This window comes from Schistocerca americana, chromosome 7 (assembly GCF_021461395.2).
Source record: "Schistocerca americana isolate TAMUIC-IGC-003095 chromosome 7, iqSchAmer2.1, whole genome shotgun sequence".
Classification (NCBI taxonomy): Eukaryota; Metazoa; Arthropoda; class Insecta; order Orthoptera; family Acrididae; genus Schistocerca; species Schistocerca americana.
Window position 1 is genome coordinate 517,914,454 of NC_060125.1, and position 26,499 is coordinate 517,940,952.

Sequence of the window (26,499 nt, forward strand, 5' to 3'; positions counted from 1 at the left end):
GGACAACGGGGCGATAATATGACGGTTTTTTGTTGCTAGGTGGGGCCATTTCAGAGATATGAAAGTCAACTTTTTTTAATGGGATGCTATAGTTTGGTACTTATTTTCTGATAGTGGCTATTGAGACGAATCCAATGATGCGTAACAGTAAGGTCTTTGAATGTCAAAAAAGTGGCATGAACGTCAATTTACAGAAGGTGTTCGAAGTGATGACCATTGGTATCAATGTAGTGCTGCAATCTTCTTACTATGGACTGAGTGGTATTCCTTATCACTTCGGCACTTATCGAAGCACATGCTCTGACAATTCTCTCTCGTATATCGTGCAAACAGTAAATATTCGCCGAATACGGCGTATCCACATAATGTGCCATTGACATGTAAACACCATTCGACTGTTTCGCAGTGCAACACTAATAGGAACGGTAAAACTAGTATCGTCGAATCAAGCGAATGTAAATGATGTATTCTTTCGAAGAACAAGTCGATTTGCTTCTCATTTACGGTGAATGCTAACGACATTGGGTGACAGCTAGAGACTTATACGCTAAAAGATATCCTCAACGTACTCACCCTACACGTCGTACATTTAAACACGTGTATGGTAAATTGAGAAAAACTGGATCTTTAACGGATCGGAAACATCCGACAAAGGAAAGTTACTAATGAGGAAACGGAAATTGGTACTCTTACCAATGTGGTTCGAGGTTCTTGTGTCAGTTTGCGTCAAATCGCAATGGAATCTGACATGAGCCAGGGTAGTGTTGTTCGTGTTCTGCATCGCCATAAATATCATCCTTGCTGTATCAGCCTCCACCAAGAATTAACTGGTACGGATCGTATGCGTCGCATTGGATTCTGCCAATGGGATCAACTTAAGATTCAGAGGGATGATGCTTTAATTAATTTGATTTTATTTACTGACGAGGCTACATTCACGAACCATGGAAATGTTAATTTACACACCATGCATTATTGGGCAACTGAAAATCCATGTTAGTTGTGGCAAGTTGCACACCAAAAACCGTGTTCAGTGAATGTATGGTGTGGGATTCTGGGGACAGAATTATAGGCTCCTATTTCATTGAAGGAAATCTTAATGGTAGGAAGTACACAACATTCGTGTAAGAAACATTAGGTCTTTTATTGGAAGAAATACCTTTAGGAACAAGGAACAGAACGTGGTATCAACACGATGGGTGTACGGCACATTTTTCGCTGATGGCTAGAAATGAGTTGCAGAGACAATTCCCAAATCGTTGGACTGGACGCGGAGGAGACGTGTCGTGGCCGGTTGGTTCGCCAGACTTGACGCCTCTGGATTTTTTCTTGTAGGGATTCGTAAAAGACATTGCTTATAAAGACGTTCCAACTGAAGATATACGAGAGAGAATTGTCAGAGCATGTGATTCGGTAAGTGCCGAAGTGATAAGGAATACCACTCAATCCACGATAAGAAGATTGCAGCACTGGCATTGATACCAATGGTCATCACTTCTGTAAATGAACGTTCACGCCGCCTTTGTGGCCTTCGTTGACCTTCAAAGACCTTACTGCTACACATCATTGAATCCTTCTCGGTTGCCACTATTAGAAAACAAGTACCGAACTATAGCATCCCATTCAAGAAAACAAAATTGACCTTCATATCTCTGAAGCGACCCCACCTTGCAACAAAAAACCAACGTCATATTATAGCCCCCGTTGTCCCACACAACTTTTGTCCCACAGACTTTTCAGCTCCTATCATACTTTCGGAGTTATTCTTGGTAGCAATAGTTAGTGACTCTTCCTGTATATGTGGAATATTATTTTCGTGCACCGTATCGCAAACGTATGATACTTAAACAAATTACCTAACGGAGTTCCTGTAAAAGTAAACCATCACATGCAAGGATTATGAGAACTTTTCCAAACGAGATGTTACATTTACCACGTTAGAAGAGAACGATAAAAAATATTTAGTGACATCCTTTCTAAAGCCTTCTCCTCTCAGAAGCATGGGGCCCTGTTTCAACTACTTTTCAAGGTCACCCCTCACCCATCGAAAAGACACACACATATATCACTGTAAATAGGAGACTTCTTTGGGATTTTTGACAGGGTATAGAATACGGAAACAAATATTCATATGCAAAACGTTTATTAATTTTTGCATGTACATATACACACAGAAAACAACTCTTTATTTTTGTTTGGTGCAGTTTTAATAACATCCAGCTTAATTTTTAATCTATAATTTAAGTCCACATCTGAATCATATGTTTCCTTTCCCAGCCAGTAATTTGACAAGTACAAAGAAGGTATGGCCATTTCTTGCAAAACACTATTGTTAAAACACTTCGCAATGCACTGGGTGTACATTGGCAAATCATCAGCTCCACATTCTTGTGGAACTTCCATATAGAACTGTAACTTTACAATTTATATAAACAAACTGCCATTAAATACTGTTACTCAATCAGCTTTAAAATGCTCAAACTGTTGCTCTTTTACTAGGTGCACAACATCCAGTCCACAACATTTAGAAACAATGTAATCATACTTTTTAGGCAGATCCAGATGGGAATTCAGCTTTATAAACAGATTTTTTGTGTATCCTTTAATGTAGTAAATGTTCTCGATTCTATCATTTTTGGCCAGTACTCCACCATATGGCCACTTACCACCGTTATTTACAGTAAATGCTGATACCTTATATTCTCCACTTGTATCCAGAATTCTCCATACTCTGTGTTTAAAGTAATATGTTACTCTTGCCTGTACATCTGCAATGGCTTCTTCTTTTTCCAGTAGCAGTGTATATTCGTCTTTTCACTACATACTCCAGTTTTCGTTTCTTGGCTTCGATCTATTCTATTTACAGTTTTCTGTCTGTTCGACACACAGGTTCTTTTTCTGAAGACTTGTTGCATAACAGCACGTTAACGGCACCTAAACGAGTAAATTCTTTAACGGAGAATAGTTTCAATCTGTTCGATACACTGGTTCTTTTCTGAATTCTTGTTGCATAATTTTATTTGTGAGAACCAATCCCAACTCACAAATATCTAGATCTGATGGTACTGTGGAGAACAATGTTCTGGCTTGCTAGAAATATGTTTCTCCTCCTTGAAAATAGCACTTCTCTTTGATACTTACGTAGTCTTTTTTGGAGCCTGTGTTAAGAATCTCTATTTACTTTACAGGAAAATAATTAAAACTATATGCAGACAGAAAATAATTCATCAGCTTTCCTCAATCTTGAGAGTCTGGTAGGTTTACTTTTATATCAGTAAATTTTCGGGTATTCTTATTACCCCAATATACAACATGCAGAACATTATTAAACACCACAAAACAGCTGTTCTATGAGTTATTCGTAGCTAACACACATGGATGTGATCAGCATGGAGTACAGTGAGGCACATTGTAAATACTGTTTGTTGGAGTTTAAAGCACTTAAATAGTCTTTCATATGGTCAAACACACGATCCATATATTGTAGCCTCCAGTCTGGTAATACCATGTTCTTTAGTCAAAAAGGCTGTAAGAGTTTCTCGTAGTCGGATGTCTAGGTACTATTACAATTGGTGGTGAGTTTAATTTACCCTCGATATGTTAGCAAAAATACATGTTTAAATTCATAAAACATCATCCGAAATTGTGCTAAACATATTCCTTGAAAATTATTTCCAGCAGTTAGTTCATGAACCCATGCGAATAGTAAACGACTGTGAAAACACACTTGACCTCTTAGCAAAAAACAATCCTGAGCTAATAACGAGCACCAAAACGGATACAGGGATGAGTGAACACAGGGTTGTCGTAGCGCGATTGAGTATTGTAACCCCCAAATTCTCCAAAAATAACGAAAAATATACCTATTCAAAAAGGAGATAAAAATTCACTTGACACCTTCCTGAGAGACAATCTCCACTCCTAACAAATTAACAATGTAAGCGTAAACCAGATGTGGATTGAATTAAAAAAATGGTTTTGACAGCAATTGAGAGGATTATACCAAAAGAATTAACAAACGTCGCATCTGATCCCACTGGTACACAAAACGGGTTACAACACCGCTGCAGAAACAACGAAAAAAGCGCGTCATATTTAAACGAACGCAAAATCTTCAAGATACGCGATCTTTTACAGAATCTCGAAATTCAGCAGGGTCTTAAATACGATAAATAGTTACCACAACGAAGCTTTGTCTCGAAAACTGGCAGATAATCCAAAGAGATCCAGGTCGTATGTAAAGTATGCTAGTGGCAAGACACAAGCAATGCCTTCTCTGCGCGATAGCAATGGGAGTATTATCGACGACAGTGTTGCCAAAGCAGAGTTACTAAACACAATCTTCCGAAATTTCTTCACCAAAGAAGACGAAGTAAATATCCCAGAATTCGAATCAAGAACAGCTGCCAAAATGAGTTATTAGAAGTAGGTATCCAAGGAGCAGTGAAGTAACTTAAATCAGTTCATAAAAGCGAGTCTCCCGGTCCAGACTGTATACCAATTAGGGTCCATTCAGAGCATGCTGATACAACAGCTCCATACTTATCAATCGCTCGACGAAAGATCCGTACCTAAAGACTGGAAAGTCGCACAGTTCACACTAGTATTTAAGGAAGAAAGTAGGACTAACCCACTAAACTACAGGCCCGTATCATTAACGTCGATATGCAGCAGGATTTTGGAACACTCATTGTGATCGAACATTATGAATTACCTCGAAGAGAACGGTCCATTAACACACAGTCAACATCGTTCTTGTAAAACACAATTACCTCTTCACACATACGAAGTGTTGAGTGCTATTGATTCTGTATTTCTAGATTTCTAGGATGCTTTTGGCACTGTACCATACAAACGGCTTCTAGTGAAATTGCGTGCTTATGGAATACCGTCTCAGTCACGTCATTGAATTCCTGATTTCCTGTCAGCGAGGTCACAGTTCGTAGTAACTGAGGGAAAGTCATCGACTAATACAGAAGTGATTTCTAGCGTTCCCCAAGGTACTGGTACAGGCCTTCTGCTATTCCTTATCTATATAAACGACTTAGGAGACAACCTGAGCAGCCGTCGTAGGTTGTCTGCAGACAAGACTGTCGTTTATCGTCTTGTAAAGTCATCCGAAGATCAAAACAATTTAGAAAAGATATCTGTATTGCCAGAAAACTGGCAATTGACCCTAAATAATGAAAATTGTGAAATCATCCACATGAGTGCTAAAAGTGTAAGTAGGCTGTTTAGGTTTTTATGTTGGTAACGCCGTGTAGCGCTCTGTATGAAAATCACTGTCTGTCCTGTGTGCAATCTGTGGCTGCTTGGCATTGTTGGAATATTCGCTATTGTAGTGTTGGGCAGTTGGATGTGAACAGCGCCTAGCGTTGCGCAGTTGGAGCTGAGCCGCCAGCAGTGTTGGATGTGGGAAGAGAGATGGCAGAGTTTTGAGAGCGGACTATCTGGACGTGTGTCCGTCAGAAAAACGAAATTTGTAAGACTGGATGTCATGAACTGATATATATATATTATGACTTTCGAACACTATTAAGGTAAATGTATTGTTTGTTCTCTATCAAAATCTTTCATTTGCTAACTATGCCTACCAGTAGTTAGTGCCTTCAGTAGTTAGAATCTTTTATTTAGCTGGCAGCATTGGCGCTAGCTAGCTGTATTGCAGTAGTTCGAGTAACGAAGATTTTTGTGAGGTAAGTGATTCATGAAAGGTATAGGTTATTGTTAGTCACGGCCATTCTTTTGTAGGGATTGTTGAATAAGTAAAGAGAGAAATGTCTGAGTACGTTTAGTTTTGCTCAGCTGTTTGAAAATCAAATAACGTAAGAGGTTTACCAGCACAGTAATTCATAAATTTTTCTAAGGGGTCGTTTCATATGCCCACCCTTAGCCGAGGATACCTCACTGGAATCTTCTGATTTTTTCTTGTAGTTTGTGTAATTAGTGTAGCTATTGTTTATTGGTAGTGCGTAATTGTAGAGAGAATTTCCTTTGTAGTTGCAGTTTTTCATTGTTGTACAGTACAACAGTTGTGGCATGCATGTAGATTTGCACCAAGTATTTCGCAGCTGCGCTTGCAATTAACTAGACATTATTTTCAGTGCTACGTTAATGTGTTTTCTTGTTTTTGCTCTTCAAAATGGTTCAAATGGCTCTGAGCACTATGGGACTTAACTTCCGAGGTCATCAGCCCCCTAGAACTTAGAACTACTTAAACCTAACTAACCTAAGGATCTCACACACATCCATGCCCGAGGCAGGATTCGAACCTGCCACCGTAGTGGTCGCGCGGTTCCAGACTGTAGCGCCTAAAACCGCTCGGCCACATCGGCCAGCTCTTCAGGAGCAATAAAAAGGGTGGAAATGATGTTTATGTTGATCCCTATTCCAATTTTCTGTGCAGGTTCCGGAACTCTCGGAACAGAGGTGATGCATTTTTTTTCTTTTTTTTTATGTGTGTAGATACCCAGGAATTACAATTACGAACGACTTAAATTGAAAAGAACACACAGAAAATGTTGTGGGAGCGGCAAACCAAAGACTGCGTTTTATTGGCAGAACACGTAAAAAATGTAACAGGTCTACTAAAGAGACTGCCTACACTACGCTTGTTCGTCCTCTTTTGGAGCACTGCTTCGTGGTGTGGGATACTTGCCTAATAGGATTAACGGAGCGCATTGAGAAAGTTTAAAGAAGAGCAGCACGTTTTGTATATCGCGAAATAGGGGAGACAGTGTCACTGACATGATACAGGATTTGGTGAGGATATCATTAAAACAAAGGCGTTTTTCGTTGCTGCGGAATCTTCACATGAAATTTCAATCACCGACTTTCTCCTACGAATGCGAAAATATTTTGTTGACGCAGACCTTCATAGTAATAAAATAAGGGAAATCAGAGCTCGCATGGAAAGGTATAGGTGTTTGTTTTTTCTGTGCGCTGTTCGAGATTGGAATAATAGGGAATTATTGTGAAGTAGTTCTATGAACCCTCTGCCAGGTACTTAAGCGTGATTGGCAGAGTCTCCACGTAGATGTTACAAACTCTATAAGGCAGTTACGGTATCTTTGTTCACAATTGGGCTTCTGATTTGACACATAAATTAATTATATGTTATTATTATTAATCTCGATTATTTTTCTTTTTGAAAGCGCGTGAACTTGAACCAATCACAGTTTTGCTACCTATTCTTCTTTTCTTTTCTTCCCAAAACCTCTTCATTAATTCACTGTGTTTTTTCTTCCTTTCGTGTGCCCATTTTTTCCCTATTGTTTCTCTCATTGAGACTTGTTCAAGTTTCTTGTTTTAGATTTTGATTCTGAATTTTTTCTGTCCTCATCTTCTTTTTCTGATTTTCAATTGTTGCAGGTCTTCTTTGTTTCTTTTTCCAATTGGTCTTTAATTTGCTTACATTAACAATGTCAAAAATTTTCTTTGTGAGTCTCTTTTCATCTATCCTACATAGGTGTCCGAAGAACTGTAGGTGTCTTTCCCAAATTCATCTGCGACGTTGTCTGTGTGTTCGTAGAGTTTCTTTGTAGGTCGTCTGGCCCAAGTTCCATCTCGTAGAACAGCGTTGTAGATTTTTGTAAGAATTTTGCGCTCTTGTTTATCTGTGTCATGAACTTTCGTCACCCGTGTAATAACCATGGTTCTTGCCACGTCCAAGGATTATGGTAAAACAACAGTGTTGCATTACAAGATACTGTTCTTTTGCTGTAGTGATTCCATGTCAGTTCGTATACCCTTTGCAGTTTGACTATCCTTTCCGTGTTGTAGATCGTCTTCAGTCCCGTGGGTTGGATGGCTTATGCTAAGTACTTTAAATAAGTGACCTGTGAGATATCTCCATGCTGTTCTTGAATGGAAATTTTCCGGTTAATTTGGTGTCCATATATTATGTATATATTGTAATTTCCTTCCAATGTAGAAGTTGTGGTTTGATATTAAGTTGTCAGACATCTCAGTTTTACTAAAATTCCGGCAAAATACTAAATTATGTCCAAATCCAAAAGGTAACAGTCGTCTACACAAAGCTGCTGGAATTTCAAGGCAGGTCTTCCACTAGAACTTCCATTTTAACATGACTAATTCTATTTTACGAGGGTGGTTTGATAACTCTGATAAAAAGCGAGAAAAAATTCTTGTTTCGCAAACAGCTCTCTTTACTTCTCAACAAAGTCTCCTTTGAGGATTGTACATTTGGTTCAACGATCCTCCACCATTTTCACCCCATATGTAAAATAGGTTCTGTCAAACTCTAGAAGCCGCGCGGCATTAGCCGAGCTGTCTAAGGCGCTGCCGTCATGGACCGAGCGGCTGATCCCAGCGGAGGTTCGAGTCCTCCCTCGGGCATGGCTGTGTGTGTTTGTCGTTAGGATAATTTAGTTTAAGTAGTGTGTAAGCTTAGGGACTGATGACCTTAGCAGTTAAGTCCCATCCGATTTCACACACATTTTTAAACTCTAGAAAATACTCGTTGACTGCAACTGTCACTTACTCATTTGATGAAAATTTCTTCCCAGCAAGCCAAAGTTGCAAGTTAGAGAACAGGAAGAAATCCCTTGGGCTTAAATCTGATGAATAGGGTGAATGAAGAAGCAATTAAAATCCTAATTCATGCACTTTTTCCATCGTTATCGCTGATGTGCGGGATGGCACATTATCCTGGTGATTTCTTTGCGTACCAACCTTGGCCTGCTGTCAGCCAACACAAGTTTCAAAAGCTACAACAATATAGCGTAAAAGGGTACAGTTGTGTTTTACAAATAATTCCTAAGGATTATTCCTTGGTAATCCCAAAAAACAGTGGCCATCATCCTACCGCTGACAAAATAGTCTTTGTCTCCTCCAGTGCGCTTTCACCAGCCTTTGTCCACGGTCTTGACCGTCGTTTTGACTCTGGTGTGCAATGATGGATCCATGTTTCAACGACAATAACAAATCGGCGCAAAAAGCCTTGCGGATTGCGATTAAACATTACTAGACATTGTGTTGAAATGTGGTGATGGATGAGCTTTTGGTTTGCTGTGAGTAATCGCAGCACCCACCTCGCCCAGAACTTCTTCATAGCTAATTCTCCGGTAGGATATTACGCACTCGTTCAGTTGAGTTGCCTGTAGTCTCAACAGTCTCTGAATTTTTAATCGACGGACTTTCATTACCATATCATAGATTTTGTCAATGATTTCCTTGATCGTGACGTCAGCTGGACGGCCGAAGCGCGTTTACTCTTCAGTGCTTGTCCGACCGCGTTTAAATCCATTAATCCAAAAGTAAATGGTCTTCATTGTTGGTGCAGAGTCCGTGTAAGTCGAATTTTATTTTTGATTGTGCAGCAGTCCAACCCTTCACATGGGTTTTCTCCGTTTTCAATCGCAGTCGACATACTGACCAATTCAGACGGCTGTCAACAATGAACTGTACACTGTACATTGTTGAAATTCTTTCTACGCTCCTTGAAACATTCAAGATTAGCAACCATAAAGGCACAACAAAGTGTTGCGTTCTATCAAGGAAATCAAACCATCCTCATGTATGGTACAGCCACAGGATGTGTTCTCGAAATGGTGTCCAGTGCTTCCTTGCCGATTTTTCCCCAGTATTCCTCTTGTTGTCACATTGTCGTTCCCATCCTGGAGAAAAGATAGCTTCGTCTTGATGCTACGTCTCACACTGACGAACCTCGAGAATTTACTACGTGTAAATAACAGATACAAGCTATCAGTCGTTCTTTGGATCTAGATTTCGGCTAGCAACTAGCCATTCTTAATGCACTATCCTTTTTTTTTTTTTTGGTCAATGCATGTAATGTCTGTTGGTCTGACTTTGTACACAGTTCATGGGCTGACAACTGATAGCTGGAATCTATTATTGACAAATCAAAATAATGGTCGCTACGTGCAACAGCCTCTGAATGGGGGGTAGCCTGATTAACTACGTGGATAATAGAGCCACACATCTCCTTCTTTAATTCTTTGACGTCACAGATAGCATTTTCTGTAATTGTTGTTGACAGTCCACTTAGAGGTTAGTTACCATGATGTTAGCCGCGCGTGATTAGCCGAGCGGTCTGGGCGCTGCAGTCATGGACTGTGCGGCTGGTCCCGGCGGAAGTTCGAGTCCTCCCTCGGGCATGGGTGTGTGTGTTTTTCCTTAGGATGGTTTAGGTTAAGTAGTGTGTAAGCTTAGGGACTGATGACCTTAGCAGTTAAGTCCCATAAGATTTCACACACATTTGAACATTTTTTACCATAATGTTATTGCAAAACGCTTCTGTGATGGGTGTAAGAATATTTAAATTCTTCTTGCTAAGGAGCGTGCCATTTCCTTTGTAATTTATGTTACCAACGTCAGTAACACTATTGTCCAAGTTCCCTAGTAATAACCAGAAACCGAATCGATCGTCAGTTCATCTCGTCTTCCTCGCTAATAGCTGAGGGATAGTGAGGACTTTGGAGGAATCCATGTTGACTCTTTCACCTACCACAGAAAACTGATCGGTTGAAGCTATCAAGTCTTCTTTTAAACTCTAAAGATCCAAGATGGCTACATTTTTGGCCAAGTGATCTTTCGATCAACATTCTAAATTTGGTTGTAATTGCAATCCAATTGAAAACGCCTAGCCCAATAGCAGTATTTTGTGTGCAAGATGCCCGCGGGAAGGAGGGAGACTGCCTCACACGAATATCTCCTTTACGTTCAGCATATTCCCAGCACATTAGCCACACGGTGTATGTGCAAATATTATTGCAACACTTGCGCAATAAACAAAATTATTATATAAAAGCATTTACATTTATTTAGATATTCCCGGCATCAATTTTTTTGAGCTTTGTTAGATAAATTTTCTTCATACATAACGTCTTATTCGAGAACAGAAGAGATGATTTTAGAAGTCTCTGCTATACACCATTCAAAGTGTACCCGATCAACAGCTGCTTGAAGCCAGCGTATTCCATTTCGTGCATCTCTTTATGCAGTACGATTCCGGTCGTTTAGTATGTGAACTGATGTGCTCACTTCTTCTTCCGAGAATGGAACCCACTTTTTCTTTGTCTCCATGCCTGGTAAGTAATGATAATGGATCCATGGCCGTTGCTAGTTGTTTTGCTGCCCTAGACGAGAACTGAAAAATGACGTCCTCTCTTTTTCATTACCGTAGGTCTCCCCGATATCCCGCCCCCCACCACCGCCAACGACCAACGGCACAGCACTGCAGATCTCCTATTATACTTTTAATCATTAAACTAAGGAGACTAGACGCCCTCATTTTCTGATGACAGTTCTCAATTTTCATACCTTGTTCTCAGTTCATTTAAAACTGATTGAAGATAACAAACGTCCTCAATTTCTTATTTTTTGTCCTTAATTTTTGATATTTCCCAAAAGTAATTAAAACAGGAAGAATATGCTGAACATTATAAATTAGAACTCAACTGAACATACCAGTGCAACCCGATATGTCACCAATTACTTATTTTATTTAATTGCAAGAAACTGGACTAATAAAGGCGTGGAAATATTTTCTGGCGCAACTGAATTTTGCCTTGAATTCAGAAATTATGCTATACTCATGGGAGACATCCCGAACCATCAAACTAGATCAACAGGATAATTGTGGTGTTATTTGGTTTGTGATTTAATTGAGTGATTTTTTAGAGTAAGGAAAAAATCTCATCCTTTCAGCATCCAAATTCTAAAGATTAAAAAAATAAATGACACCTTTTTGCATTTTGTTTTGAGAATTTTACAACTTTCATTAGCTGCCCCGGTGGAACAGTGGCCTAAGCATCTGGTTTCTGATCATTCATCTGGGCTGAGTCCAGTTTCGAATTCCGGTGAGGCAAAGATGTTGTGCTTGTCTGAAGGGACAATAATAATTCAATTTTGTGTAGAATAATTCTGTACATTACGTTAGAAAATTATAATAACATAACAATTTAGATCTTTTCTTGTGCTGCGAATCTCAGACGCTCAGAGACAGACTGGCATACAGATGCTAACTCATCTTTATGTAAGGGTATGATAAACTGCACTTACCTTTTACTCCATTTAGATATATTGAAAGAGATGTACAAGACCCAGCTTGTGAATATGTGAACGATTATCCACAGGAAATGACAGTAGAACTAAGAACATCAACTGAATCACTCAATGCAACTGACGCTTAGCAAATGATCTGAAGAGACGAAAACAAGAAGAGGGGCAGAAGGAACTATGGTATCAAGTCGCAAGACGATCACAAGACGGCGCACGTGCTACGCTCCAGCGCTCGACAGATATGAGTCAAATATTTATCAAGGAAGATAGCCAAATAGCTGTTTGAGAAGTCATTGAGAAGTTTTTTTATTTTATTTTGACTACCAGTTTCGGGATTTCAGTGTGCTATCTTCAGGCCCCATATGCACTTCATGTATCGATATTGGCATACTGGAGGCATCCAGATGAATACATGAAGTGGATGTGAATTCACGATATCCAGACACTGATGGCTCCAGAATACCAATGGCGCTACATCTGAATGTACACGTGGAGTGCAGATGGGGCCTCAGAATGGCATACTGAAATCCCCAAAATGGTAGTCAGAATAAAATAACTTCTCAAATACATTATAACAGCAAGCATATCAATTTTGGAAAATATTTAGTGGCTGCTTGCCAATATCACTATTTGACAAATAGAAATCTGTAAATGCTTACCGGCCGCTGCTCATCTGAAATTAAAACGTTGTTTTGCAACACTGCGAATTTCGGCTGCTGATGCTGGCAACGTTGGCGGACAAGTCCCACTTGCATTGACAGTATGAAGAGAGAGATCTCAACGCCAAAAAGCTCTCAGTTCCGTGCCACAATACTCAAGAACCACTGGCCACCAGTTTCTTGAGGAGGAGAGGGGGAAAGAGAGGGAAGGTCGATACGGAGAGAGAGCGTAATTATATATGAGCCCAATTACCCGATCTTGTGCTTGTTATCAGGGTCAAGAACAAGATCGTAAATTACAATGACGTCATCAGTTACATACTGTGTCCGAAAACTAACCTTACGTATCAGCTCACCTTTCCATCGATCCATAGTTCAATCTCGATGATCCCGTGCCAACTACAATCGTAGCTGACCATGTCATTGGGTCGACAGGGTAACAAGAAGGGGTCGTCTGCTGCTTCGCCCCATGTTTGAACAATCTCCTCTGAATGGTGTGCTCCACAATATCTATGACTTCACCAGCATTGTACCCTCTCGTCGGGGCTCCCACAGATCGCCACCTCTCCTACTTTACAGAGCAGCCAGGCTCCAACGTCTACGTTGTATGATGAAGGGTGGACGTCTAGCACCTTGTCGCCTGCTTGTGGTTTCACAGCCCTCAACCACATGAACACGACCGTAACACGCGAATAGCCAACCAGGTCCGCCGTTTCCAAAATGTTTGTTCCCAGGCGCCGAGCTGTAACAATTTGTCCTTTGTTAAATCGCTTATGCCATTGGATTTCCCCATTTGTAACCCGCAACATCACTACAGCGATTCCGCGTTCGTCTCTGGTCATCTTATACAGGTTGGTCAGAAACAGTCTGCAAAGCTTGTAAGGCCGTTGCATTGTTGGTCGTGCTGAGAAACAAATGTTAAGAACAAAATTAGAAGCGTTTTACTGTTTCCGAGTTATTCAGCAAATTCAAGCACTTGCACGAGCTAAGAAGTGGTAACGCACTGACTTCTGTGGGTCCGTGGGTTACCACATTTGGAAATGCTCATTGCCAGTTAATGTGCCTTCTTCGGAAATGATAAAATTACGAAAGGTGGGTGTTCGGTTTGAGAAAACTAAACAAAGAACAAGTTTGGCGACACTGTCTCTGGCGGGCTATTTGAATTTGCGCGCGTGACGATCTGAGCGGCTAACTCCAATGCTACACTACTGGCCATTAAAATGGCTACACCACGAAGATGCCGTGCTACAGACGCGAAATTTAACCGATAGGAAGAAGATGCTGTGATATGCAAATCATTAGCTTTTCAGAGCATTCACACAAGGTTGGCGCCGATGGTGACACTTACAACTTGATGACATGAGGAAAGTTTCCTACCGAATTCTCATACACAAACAGCAACTGACCGGCGTTGCCTTGTGAAACGTTGTTGTGATGACTCGTGTAAGGAGAAGAAATGCGTACTATCACGTTTCCGACTTTGATAAGAGGTCGGATTGTAGCCTGTCGCGATTGCGGTTTATCGTCTCGCGACATTGCTGCTCGCGTTGGTCGAGATCCGATGACTGTTAGCAGAATATGGAATCGGTGGGTTCAGGAGTGTAATACGGAACGCCGTGCTGGATCCCAACGGCCTCGTATCACTAGCAGTCGAGATGACAGGCATCTTATCCGCATGCCTGTAACGGATCGTGCAGCCACGTCTCGATCCCTGAGTCAACAGATGGGGCCGTTTGCAAGACAACTACCATCTGCACGAACAGCTCGACGACGCTTGCAACAGCATAGACTATCAGCTCAGAGACCATGGCTGCGGTTACCATTGACGCTGCATCACAGACAGGAGCGCCTGCGATGGTGTACTCAACGACGAACCTGGGTACACGAATGGCAAAACGTCATTTTTTCGGATGAATCCAGGTTTTGTTTACAGCATCGTGATGGTCGCATCCGTGTTTGGCGACATCGCGGTGAACGCACATTGGAAGCGTGTATTCGTCATCGCCGTACTGGCGTATCATTCGGCGTGATGGTATGGGGTGCCATTGGTTACACGTCTCGGTCACCTCTTGTTCGCATTGACGGCACTTTGAACAGCGGACGTCACATTTCAGATGTGTTACGACCCGTGGCTCTACCCTTCATTCGATCCCTGCGAAACCCTACATTTCAGCAGGATAATGGACGACCGCTTGTTGCAGGTCCTGTACGGGCCTTTCTGGATACAGAAAATGTTCGACTGCTGCCCTGGCCAGCACATTCAAATGCAAATGGTTCAAATGGCTCTGAGCACTAAGGGACATAACTTCTGAGGTCATCAGTCCCCTAGAACTTAGAACTACTTAAACCTAACTAACCTAAGGACATCACACACACCCATGCCCGAAGCAGGATTCGAACCTGCGACCGTAGCGGTCGCGCGGTTCCAGATTGTAGCGCCTAGAACCGCTCGTCCACCCCGGCCGGCTGGCCAGCACATTCTCCAGATCTCTCACCAATTGAAAACGTCTGGTCAATGGTGGCCGAGCAATTGGCTCGTCACAATACGCCAATCACCACTCTTGATGAACTGTGGTATCGTGTTGAAGCTGCATGGGCAGCTGTGCCTGTACACGCCATCCAAACCCTGTTTGACTCAATGCCCAGGCGTATCTAGGCCGTTATTACGGCCAGAGGTGGTTGTTCTGGGTACTGATTTCTCAGGATCTATGCACCCAAGTTGCGTGAAAATGTAATCACATGTCAGTTCTAGTATAATATATTTGTGCAATGAATCCCCGTTTATCATCTGCGTTTCTTCTTGGTGTAGCAATTTTAATGGCCAGTAGTGTAAATAACTCAGAAACGGTGCAATATATCGAACTTTTTTCTTAACAATTATTTCTCAGCAGAACTTCCCTGCAACATCCCTACAAGCTATTCAGACTGTTTCTCACCACCCCGTAGACTTTCCCACTGGGGCACATACAGTGACAGAGGGTGATATTTAATCTTACGTTGGGCAGTGATCATAATGCTTTGGCTAACCGGTGTACATGGTTACTTTCCGATGTATATAGTGAATCAAAAGATCTACTGGTAACGCTGAAAGGAATCGAACAGCTATGTACCATTCCTAATACAAATTAATACTTACGTACCTATTGCTACTTTTCTGCAGTTGAAAAGCATGTTCTACGAAAGCAAAACTAATAAATCATTAGTAAAATGAACCCATTATAAAAATGTGGAGCTTTTTTGCCTAAACGAATCACGTTTGTCGAAAAATGTACAAATAGTTTCAGTATTGTGCCGCGCAGAAGAGAAAAGTAACTCTGCGAACATGATGCCTTCTTACGGTTGGCCAGCAGCTGTATACTTTTTCTTGTACGTGAGCGTTGCGTGTACTCCTTCTGAGAATCACATGTGGCTTTCTGTGCCGGCTGCAGACGGTTTCCAATTACCAAAAACTTTGTCGCTAATTATTGACTGAGCCGTTCGCCAAACAAAAGAAAGTGGAACAGGAATTTGCGTCTGGGATTTACCCGTGCCTTCTACAGCAGATGTTCTCGTACAGACAGACAAATCAATATATATACACGTTTCTCTGTACCAAACAAACAAAACAGGGACTCCTCAGCTAATTTTTTAGTAGAGGGCAAAAGGGAGTAAGGAATTATTTTTTATTAATTGTAAGTATACTGTGGATTATTAAAATTGCAGCAACATGAAGGCGGTATGCAACAAATGTCAAATAGGCGTGAAGTGTACAACATGCTTGGTTATACAAATCATTAACATTTGAGCACAACACCGTGACGTAGGTTCCAGTGAAAGCATCTACATCTACATCACTATTTAAAGACAAGTCGTAGTTTAATGCTGTAACCAAACATCTCGAAAAGTTCGTGGCTGATTTACTTTTTTTTCACGATATTCTAATAACCTTTCACTCGGCATAGGCAACATATTTGTAACATATATCGTATATATACATAAAGGGGAAATGTTGTAGCAGCAATATCGAAACGTTCTTGAGCGATTTATTTCAAATTTTTGCACGAAACGCTAATGAACGTTGGGACGGACATAGGCCACACATACGTTACTACAATAAACATTTGGACGGACATATGGCCACATAATTTTAATATATACTTGTAACACACACACACACACACACACACACACACACACACATGAAAAAAGTTTTCAGCAAAAATCTCGAAATTTTTTAACCTGCTTACCAGTACTTCAATACTCAATACTTTAAACGAAGGTCTAATAAACATTCAGACAGTGACAAATTTCTTGAACGACAACGTACAAGTTTTCTGTTAAAAACGACGGTGAGAACGAAAATGCACTGCTATGTTGTCCTGAAAACAATGCAATTTCGGTTTCTTTCTCGCAGCCAGTTTTAACTACGAGAGAGGCGCACTAAAATATTAGATGAAGTTTCTCCCTTATATATTCTTTCTTCTTCTATACAATTTTTTAAAAAATGTGTAAACTACTATGTATTGTTTCGTTTTCTTCCTCTCAGTATGTTTGAACAGAAAACAGGAAAGTCGTATTTATGGCTCGTCGGCTTATGGTTAGAATACTACTACAGAATCTGAATCGTCCGAAACTATGTAATCCAAGTTGCATATTACAACTATACGAAACATTGTCGTTTACGCTACTATCTTCACAGATCCATTAGCAGGAGAGATTTCTCGCATCTCATACACCAATAATCCGAACGAGATTACCCACTCATTTTAAGCGACTTCAGTCCCCAATCGAGGTTTCGTTAATAATAACAATAAACAAGGCTCAAGTCAGAGAGAGGGGTAACAGGAAATGGACAGAGAAACGGGGGGGGGGGGGATGGGCAGAAAGAGAGAGAAGGAGGAGGTGGAGACAGATGAGGGGGGCGGGGGGGGGGGGAGGAGATGGGCAGAGATAGGGAGAGGAGGAGATGAACGGAGAGAGATAGGGTAGAACGACATAGGACATACATCCAACTCCCATACGTCTTTAGTATTTGCGAAGCATTAACCGGTTCGCTGGTTCTGTATACGGCGAAAGAATGTGCAGCGAGTGTCTGATTCATAGATCATATTTTAGTGTTGACTGTTACTCCTTGTATATGAAGGAGAAAAATTTACCAACGACTGTCGGAAGTCGAAAGCGGCAGGATCGTGGACTATGGCAATTGCGGTTTATCGATCTGTGATATTCCTGTTCGCGCCATTCGGAATGCAATGACTATGGAACAGTAAGCTCAGTACTAAACTGGAGAGACTGCTCAAAGGAATCTTTTTCTTTCAGGAATCTGTTTGGCGGCTACACAACGTTGTCGAGGGGCAGTTTGAGTTGTTAGCAGTGTTTGTGCTTGCGACTTTTGAGCGATTCTTTCATTGAACTGCAAACTAAACCTAGTGTTAAATAATATCAGTAAACTATTCATGTGTAAGGTGGAATTTAAAGTGGACTGGAGCGGTGGTCAAAATTTCGATCGAGGAGGCGGCATGCCAGGTTAAGCAGTGCACTGTACGAACTGTTGCGCAAAGGTGGCTTAGTGGCGAGCACCCCTGCCTAGTAAGCAGGAGACGTGGGTTCGATTCCCTGCCTTGGTACAAATTTTCACACTCCGCTTCAGTCTATGTACACAAAACCAAATCTGTGTAACACCAGCATAGTCTTTGAAATTGTGCCATTTCATTTGTAAACTGTAATGTCATTTCCCCCGGTTTAGTAGAACGATTTGTCAACTGTCCCCCACCTATCATGGCCGCTGTGACGTACTGCATCACGGATAGCCTTGGTGGAGTAATCTCTCCAGTTAATAATACGGAGCTCACTGACATGGAACCGAAAGGCTCAAGAGAGCCATACTCAAAGACATACAGGTTCTCAGCAGGCCCACGCGACTCACGCCATAGACGACGGGGGTATATATTTTCGACCAGCTGGGCATGATCGCACATCCACGTCACGTATCTTGAAGCAGGAAATGGGTCTGTTTGCAGCAAGACAAGTATCCACATGCACAGGGATCGGGGATGGTTACAAAATTTTTTTCGGGAAGGGGAGGGGGAGGGAAAGCACAAGGATAAAATAAAGACACACACACACACACACACACACACACACACACATATATATATATATATATATATATATATATATATATATATATATATATATATATATATATATACGAACCCGTGTGGGGTTGTTGGTACCCCCATCGGGCGCCTCCCCGGGAGGCCGATAGGGATATAGATGGTACTGGGGAAATGAAATACCCAGGGCGGACCAAAAACCAATAAACCCAGTGGTGTCTGTTCAGCATCTGGCGGCCAGTGGTCAGCGTCTGTTCCTCTAGTTGAGGCGGCTGCACAAAATCTTCTCGAACTCAAAAATCGAGTCGTATACCTGTGGACTCAACAGAGATCACCACAAAAACTAAAATTCAACTTGAACGCATGATGGAAAAGAAGACCACAGAGTCACTACCCCAGGCACCAGTCGATAGACTGGATTCACCTGATCATCGGATTCTGGGGGATCAGGGACACCATGCGGAGAAGAATCGGAGCTTCTCAAAAACTCGCCACACTCTCAAAACGAAACGTAAAAATTTTATTGGTACAATTAATGTGAACACCCTCACTAAAACAGGCAAATTAAAGCAACTCACCAACGCAATGGGAAAATTTAACCTGAAAATCACTGCACTACAAGAGACAAGATTCACAGATGAAGGGCACTTTAACACAGAGAATTACAGGATCTACAAGGGCAAACCTGCCATAAAAGTAAGAGACAAACTACCACTTTTCGGAACAGGATTCGCCGTACACACTTCCGTACTCGACTCAGTTATTGACTTCACGTCTCCCAATGAAAGAGTCTCCCTGTTATCAGTAAAATCAGCTAATAAAGCATACACTCTGATCAATGTGCACGCCCCCACAAATCACCACAATAAAATCTACCCTGAAACAGTGGACAATTTCTGGGAAACACTAGAAGAAACAACAAATAAAGTACCTAAGCACCATGTGAAAATCTTAGTAGGCGATTTTAATGCACAATTAGGGAAGGAAAAAAATTCAGAGATACCACTGGACCCCACACCAAACACAAACGTACCAACAAGAATGGTGAAAAACTATTCGACTTCTGCAGAAACTTTGAACTTAAAATAATGAGTACCCAGTTTCAAAAACCTGCACATAAATTAACCACATGGAGATCACCCAGTCTTAGACAGGGTGAATACCAAATAGACCATGTCGCAATTTCCAAAGAAAACATAAAAGAAATTCAAAACATCAGAACCCGCAAAGGTGTCTTTGAATCAGATCATCATCTTCTCCAAATAAAAACAAAATTCCAACCCAACAGAATGCTAAAAAGGCCACCCAAAAGTACCAAACCAGATCCGGAATATCTGCAACTGAACAAAGAAAAAATCATCATGCAAATTAATCAGGAAAAATCAACAGACTGGAAGAAACTAACAGAGAAAATTCAGGAAGCCCTCAAATTAGGACAACCCCCTCGCAACAGGAAACATCGCTGGTGGAATGCAACCTGTGATGAGGCAGTTGACAACCGAATAACTGCATGGAAAAAATTTAGCAGTCACAAAACTGAAGAAAACTGGGAGAACTTTCTTAAAACCCAAAAACAGACCTCAAAAATAATTAGAAAAGAAAAACGGGGATATGACAACAACAGACTCTCTTAAATCCAGCAGGATTTCATCAAAAATAATACAAGAAATTTTTATAAGACTTTCAGAGAAAACTTACAGGGATACCAAGCGCCTAGCTTGTGCTTCAAGAAACCCGATGGCTCTTTGGAAACCAACACGACAAATAACTGCAAAATCTTAGCCCAATATTTCAGTTCCCTCCTCAACTGCGAACCACCCCAAGAAAAACTTGTCTTCTCTTCTCCAGTATTCACACACCCAGACTCACATGCCCCGGATCTTGAAGAAATTATGGAGATAGTCAAGCAGTTGAAAAATAACAAAGCACCAGGAGAAGATGGGATCATTGCTGAGTTCTGGAAACTAAACGATCCTATACTTATGCAGAAATTACACCGTATAATATCAGACATATGGATAACGGAGCAGATACCAGAGGACTGGAAATGCGCTCTAATTCACCCGCTACACAAAAAGGGCGACAAGACAGACATGAACAATTACAGAGGAATTTCCCTGCTCCCAGTCGCTTACAAAATCCTTTCCAAAGTGCTTTTAAACAGGATAGAATTCCAAGCAGATACACTAATTGCTGAATACCAGGCCGGATTCAGAAAAGGACGGTCATGTGCGGAACAGATCTGGTGCTTAAAGACAATATTACAAATGAGGAAATGCAGAAACACAGTAGTTACATTCATCGACTTCAGGAAAGCATATGATTCAGTGGACCGTGGAACCCTGTTTAAAATCATGGAAGAATTTGGGATCGACCGAAAGACACGAAAAATCACAGAACAGACACTTACAGGAACAACGGCCAAAGTGAAATTCATGGGCGAAGTATCAGAACCCTTCGAAATCAAATCTGGAGTCCGATAGGGGGACGGACTATCCCCAATCCTTTTCAATATTGTTCTAGAAAAGATAATCAGGGAATGGGAACCTCACGTAAAGGGTATCCAAATTGGTATCAAGAAAGAGAACCGAATTAAAGTCAAGTGCCTTGCTTTCGCTGACGATATTGCAATTATCACCAATAACAGAACAGAAGCGATTCACGCAGTGGAAAAACTACATGAAATTTCACAAAAAACCGGACTACAGATATCTTATGAAAAAATCCAATATATGGAAACGCAGCCAGAAAATAAATCCCCTTTAATAACAAAATATGGTAAAATTGCACAAGTCTGACATTTTAAATACCTCGGTGAAACTGTACAGTCCTCAGGATTAAACCGAATTGCCAATGAACAAAGAATCACCAAGCTCCAGAAAGCCTACAAGTTAACATGGACGCATTACAACAAGAAGTGCATTTCGACAGACGCAAAATTAAGGCACTATACAACAGTGATTCTTCCAGAAGCAATCTATGCAGCTGAAACAATGGTGATTGATGGTCATTCTAAAATTAAGGAAATAGAAAAGAAGGAAAGAAAAATTCTCAGTAAGATTTACGGTCCAATCAACAAAAATGGCATTTGGATGAAGAGACCACAAAACGACCTCGATAGAAAGATCAACATAGTAACAGATGAAATCAGAAAGTGCCGAGTTAAATTTTATACACACATCTACAGGACGGAAGACTCCAGAACAGCAAAGAAATTATTCAATATTATAACAAGGAGTAAATGTGGCACGGAATGGCTGAAAGAAGTCCAGAGGGATCTACAGCAGATCAACATAAAAAATCTCGAAGATCGCACCGAGTGCCGGCATAAAATCACAAGTGTGAAATTTGGGGAAAGAACATCGCGTCAGCCTGGTAAAAAATGGACAGAGGAACGGAAGAAGGAGCATTCTGAGAGGATGAGGAGGTTTTGGGAAGCAAAGAAGAAAAACATCCGATGATGAAATTATGAATTCAAGTTCAATCGCTCTCCTAAAGGGGAACAATCGTTATAATAATAATAAAATATATATATATATATATATATATATATACGAAATTAATTTTATTACAGTTATAATTTGATAATAGTCATTGTTACATACGATGCAATGAAAGTTTCCTAATCAATACGTAGTACATAATTTGGTGTCATACTACAATATAGGTCTCAAAAATCTCTATAAAAAATCAGCGAGAATATGTTTTTTAATGGTTCGCCCACAACCACCGATTTTGTGATGTCTTTTGGAGTCCCTGTTCCAAGTGCACTCAAAAGACAAAAATTGTGCTTATATACACATCAAAAAAAGTTTTCCATCACCTCGTTTCCGAAACCTATACAGAAAATTGGAATAGAGATCAACATAAACGTCATTTCCTCCCTTTTTATTGCTCATGAAGACCACACATTGCATGTTGTACCATCATACAGAGAGACCTTCAGAGGTGGTTGTACAGACTGCTGTACACACCAGTACCTCTTATACCCAGTAGCACGTCATCTTGCATTAATGGACGCCTGTATTCGTCGTGGCATACCATCCACAAGTTCATCAAGGCACTGTTGGTCCTGATTGTCCCACCCCTCAACGACGATTCGGCTTAGATCCATCAGAGTGGTTGGTGGGTCACGTCGTCCATAAAAGCCCTTTTCAATCCATGCCAGGCATGTTCTACAGGGTTCATGTCTGGAGAACATGCTGGCCACTCTGGTCGGGTGATATCGTTATCCTGAAGGAAGTCATTCACAAGATCTGCACGATGGGGAGTGCAAATTGTCGTCCATGAAGACGAATGCCTCGCCAATATGCTGCCAATATGGTTGCACTATCGGTCAGAGGATGGCCTTGCATGACCACTTGCGGCGTACGTCGGCCCCACATAATGCCACCCCAAAACAGCAGGGAATCTCCACCTTTCTGCATTCGCTGGAAAATGTGTCTAAGGCATTCAGCCTGACCGGGTTGCCTCCAAACACGTCTCCAACGATTGTCTGGCTGATGACATATGCGACACTCATCGGTGAAGAGAATGTGATGCCAATCCTGAGCGGTCCATTTGGCATGTTGTTGGGCCCATCTGTACCACGCTGCATGGTATCGTGGTTGCAAAGATGGACCTCGCCGTGGACATTGGGAGTGAAGTTGCGCATCATGCAGCCTGTTGTGCACAATTTGAGTCGTAACACTAAGTCCTGTGGCTCCACGAAAAGCATTATTCAACATGATGGAGCTGCCGTCAGGGTTTCTTCCAGCCATAATCCGTAGGTAGCGGTCATCCACTGCAGTAGCAGCCCTTGGGCGACCTGAGTGAGGCATGTCATCGGCGGTTCCTGTCTCTCTGTATCTCCTCCATGTCCGAACAACATTGCTTTCGTTCACTCCGAGACGTCTGGACAGTTCCCTTGTTGAGAGCCCATTCTGGCACAAAGTAACAACGCGGACGCGTTCGAACCGCGGTATTGACTGTCTAGGCATTGTTGAACTACAGACAACACGAACTGTGTTCGTACCTCCTGGTGGAATGACTGGAGCAGATTGGCTGTCGGACCCATCCGTTTACTAGGCACTGCTCATGCATGGTTGCTTACATCTATCGGAGGGTTTAGTGACATCTCTGAGCAGTCAAAGGGTCTGTGTCTGTGATGCAATATCCACAGTCAACGTCTATCTTCAGGGGTTCAGGGAACAGGGGTGATGTAAAACTTTTTTTGATGCGTGTAGTTTATATCAGCGCATTCTAGTTTGGATACTTATCTCGTGTACTAACTTTAGGGTAAGCAGAGTTTCTAGTAAGACGTAACTGTAGATACATCCACTTCAGCAGACAAATTTATTTCGGTTTTGAGCTTGTCGTCTCAGGACATACTGTGAGCGTGTGGGTGGTATTCTGTCATTCTGCGCAATGGATTAATCTGAGATGTACCCTTTACCCTGTGGCTCCTGCAAGATGCAATTTCCATCCCCACACTACTACAGAAGTCAGACAGACGCTCCTAACGTTCTAAAGAGAAATGCCTGAAAAACTTTCAGCAATAAATATCTTCTGGAGTCGTCTGCTGTAAGGAAATGACACAAAAATTCACAAAAATTTCTTATGTAACTAGTGAGATACTTGGGTACTGGAGTAGTGCTATTTAGCGTAAGAAAAACATGAAACTAAAGAAAATTATTATTTATTTTGCAAAAATTCTAATAAATCACAATGGCACTTTTAGTTATGAACTGAACAAGTTATTTCCGGGTTCTTTTTGGAATGTGAAGTTACCTCTTAAGGACAGGGTTCGCTAATGAAATTTCTATACAAAGTTTAAGATTGTTATTGACTTGGCAGAATGGCTGAGAACTGCGCCTACTCAACTTCAATAATTATCCTTTAGAATGTTGCTAGGTACGGTCAAGGCTGCCGCATGTGAAATGCAGTGAAGTGTATTGTTGTGGAGGAAATATGGGGCTCGCAAGAGCTGTAGCGCATAATACCGTAAGCTACAGTGACTGCTGTCTGCGCCGCTCGCTGCTCACAAATAAGATAACTCTTGTTCTATTTGGATTGACCTTTGCCAATCAAACTCTCCCTACACCTTGATGAAGTCAAGGAATCCTATTCGCCCCTAGTCTAACTATTGGTGTGGTACACTGGTCAGATAACCAGTCCACCGCGATGCCATTCAAAAATTCGCTCGCAGGCGTTTAACTATAACTCTGTCCGTTCACACCGCACAATAAGTGTGGCGGCCAACACAGTGAACAACGCTTAATCACAAGGACTCAATACAGAGTCGCACTCCGATTCGCTCTCGACAGAGGTGCTCTCCCAGTGAAGTACTGAGGAGAGACTTGTTCCTCGCTTTTGAGTACACATATGAGCGCACACGCTCTCGTTATGTGTTCTCGCTCCAAGAGTGACAATGGAACGGCCCCTCTCCACGCCAGACGTGAAGGGGTATATCTTTCAGTCTCTTCCGTTACTCCTTCAGCTCAAGGCATCAGGAATATCGTCTGCCAATCAGCATTGCTCTTCTAAAACGGGAGAATGACGTTTCGTTTAAGGCGACCAATCCGGAAGTCTGTAGCATCGGCGTTTGGCGTTTGCTGTCTCCCTGTGAAAACCTCTGAAACTGTGTTCTATGTTTTTAAAGAATGCGTAGGCTGGGTACTCCCACACAATGTAGCGGAATTTGCTTTTACGCCGAACACGGGGTGATTCTCCCCTTTCACTCGGGCAAACGCTGTCCGCTCCATGGGTGGTCACCGTCCGATGTAGGTAGGCTGAATCGTCCTCTAAAGGAACCGGCCTCTCGGCGTGCGGTCCACCTCTCCTAAACTAAAAGCTCTTGTGACCGTCGTGTCTTGAATGTGTGTGTGTACGCCAGCCTCGAGTACCTCAACCCCGGTGCGCACTTGTTATTTGCGTATCGTTTATATGAATTCATACAACATTGACTTTATCTTATCGAGTTTGGGTTCTAATGAAGTTGCTTGATGCGCGGAATATGATTTTGAGGGCGGAATATATAAGCAATGAAGGTCAGGAGACCACGACATCTTATAATACTGAGAAATTTGAAGAACAGTTTTTAGTGCTTCGTTATTCTTCTCGACATATTTTGCATACATTACAAACTCAGTAGCGCCATTTGAGATCTTATATCTATTTTCACACATTGCGAAATGGCTATGGACTGTGCTTCTTGTGAGCGCACACGAGGAGAATTGGCTTCCGTCTGTAAACTGTTGGAAACAGCGTTGGCTACTGTCGACTTGGTTCTGGCTAATGCTCAAAGTTGTGTAGACAGCGGAGCGCTGGAGACAAGCCCCGCGACGCCTTTGGTGCCATTGGAATCCTCTGGTGACCCGGGTGTAACTCCATCTTCTGATATGAAATATCTGACCAGTCCATCCTCACTCCAGAGTGGGTGGCAGACAGTGGTGGGTTGGTTTGTCACTTCGCGGAAGGCGAAACAGGAAGCAGGTCGCACGGAAGACTCCCTACGCCTTGGCACATGTTTGAGGTGCTACCCATTGTTGATGATAACCCTGAGCCAGCACGAGATGGCTCTCCTGTTGAGCCAGCGTCCAATTTTCCAGCCTAGTTCGAACAAGTGCAGAGGGTGAGTATGCTTATCATTGGGAGCTCCATTGTAAGGGGGGTGATGGAACCCTTCAGGGAAATAGCAGGCAAGGCGGGAAAGAATGCCG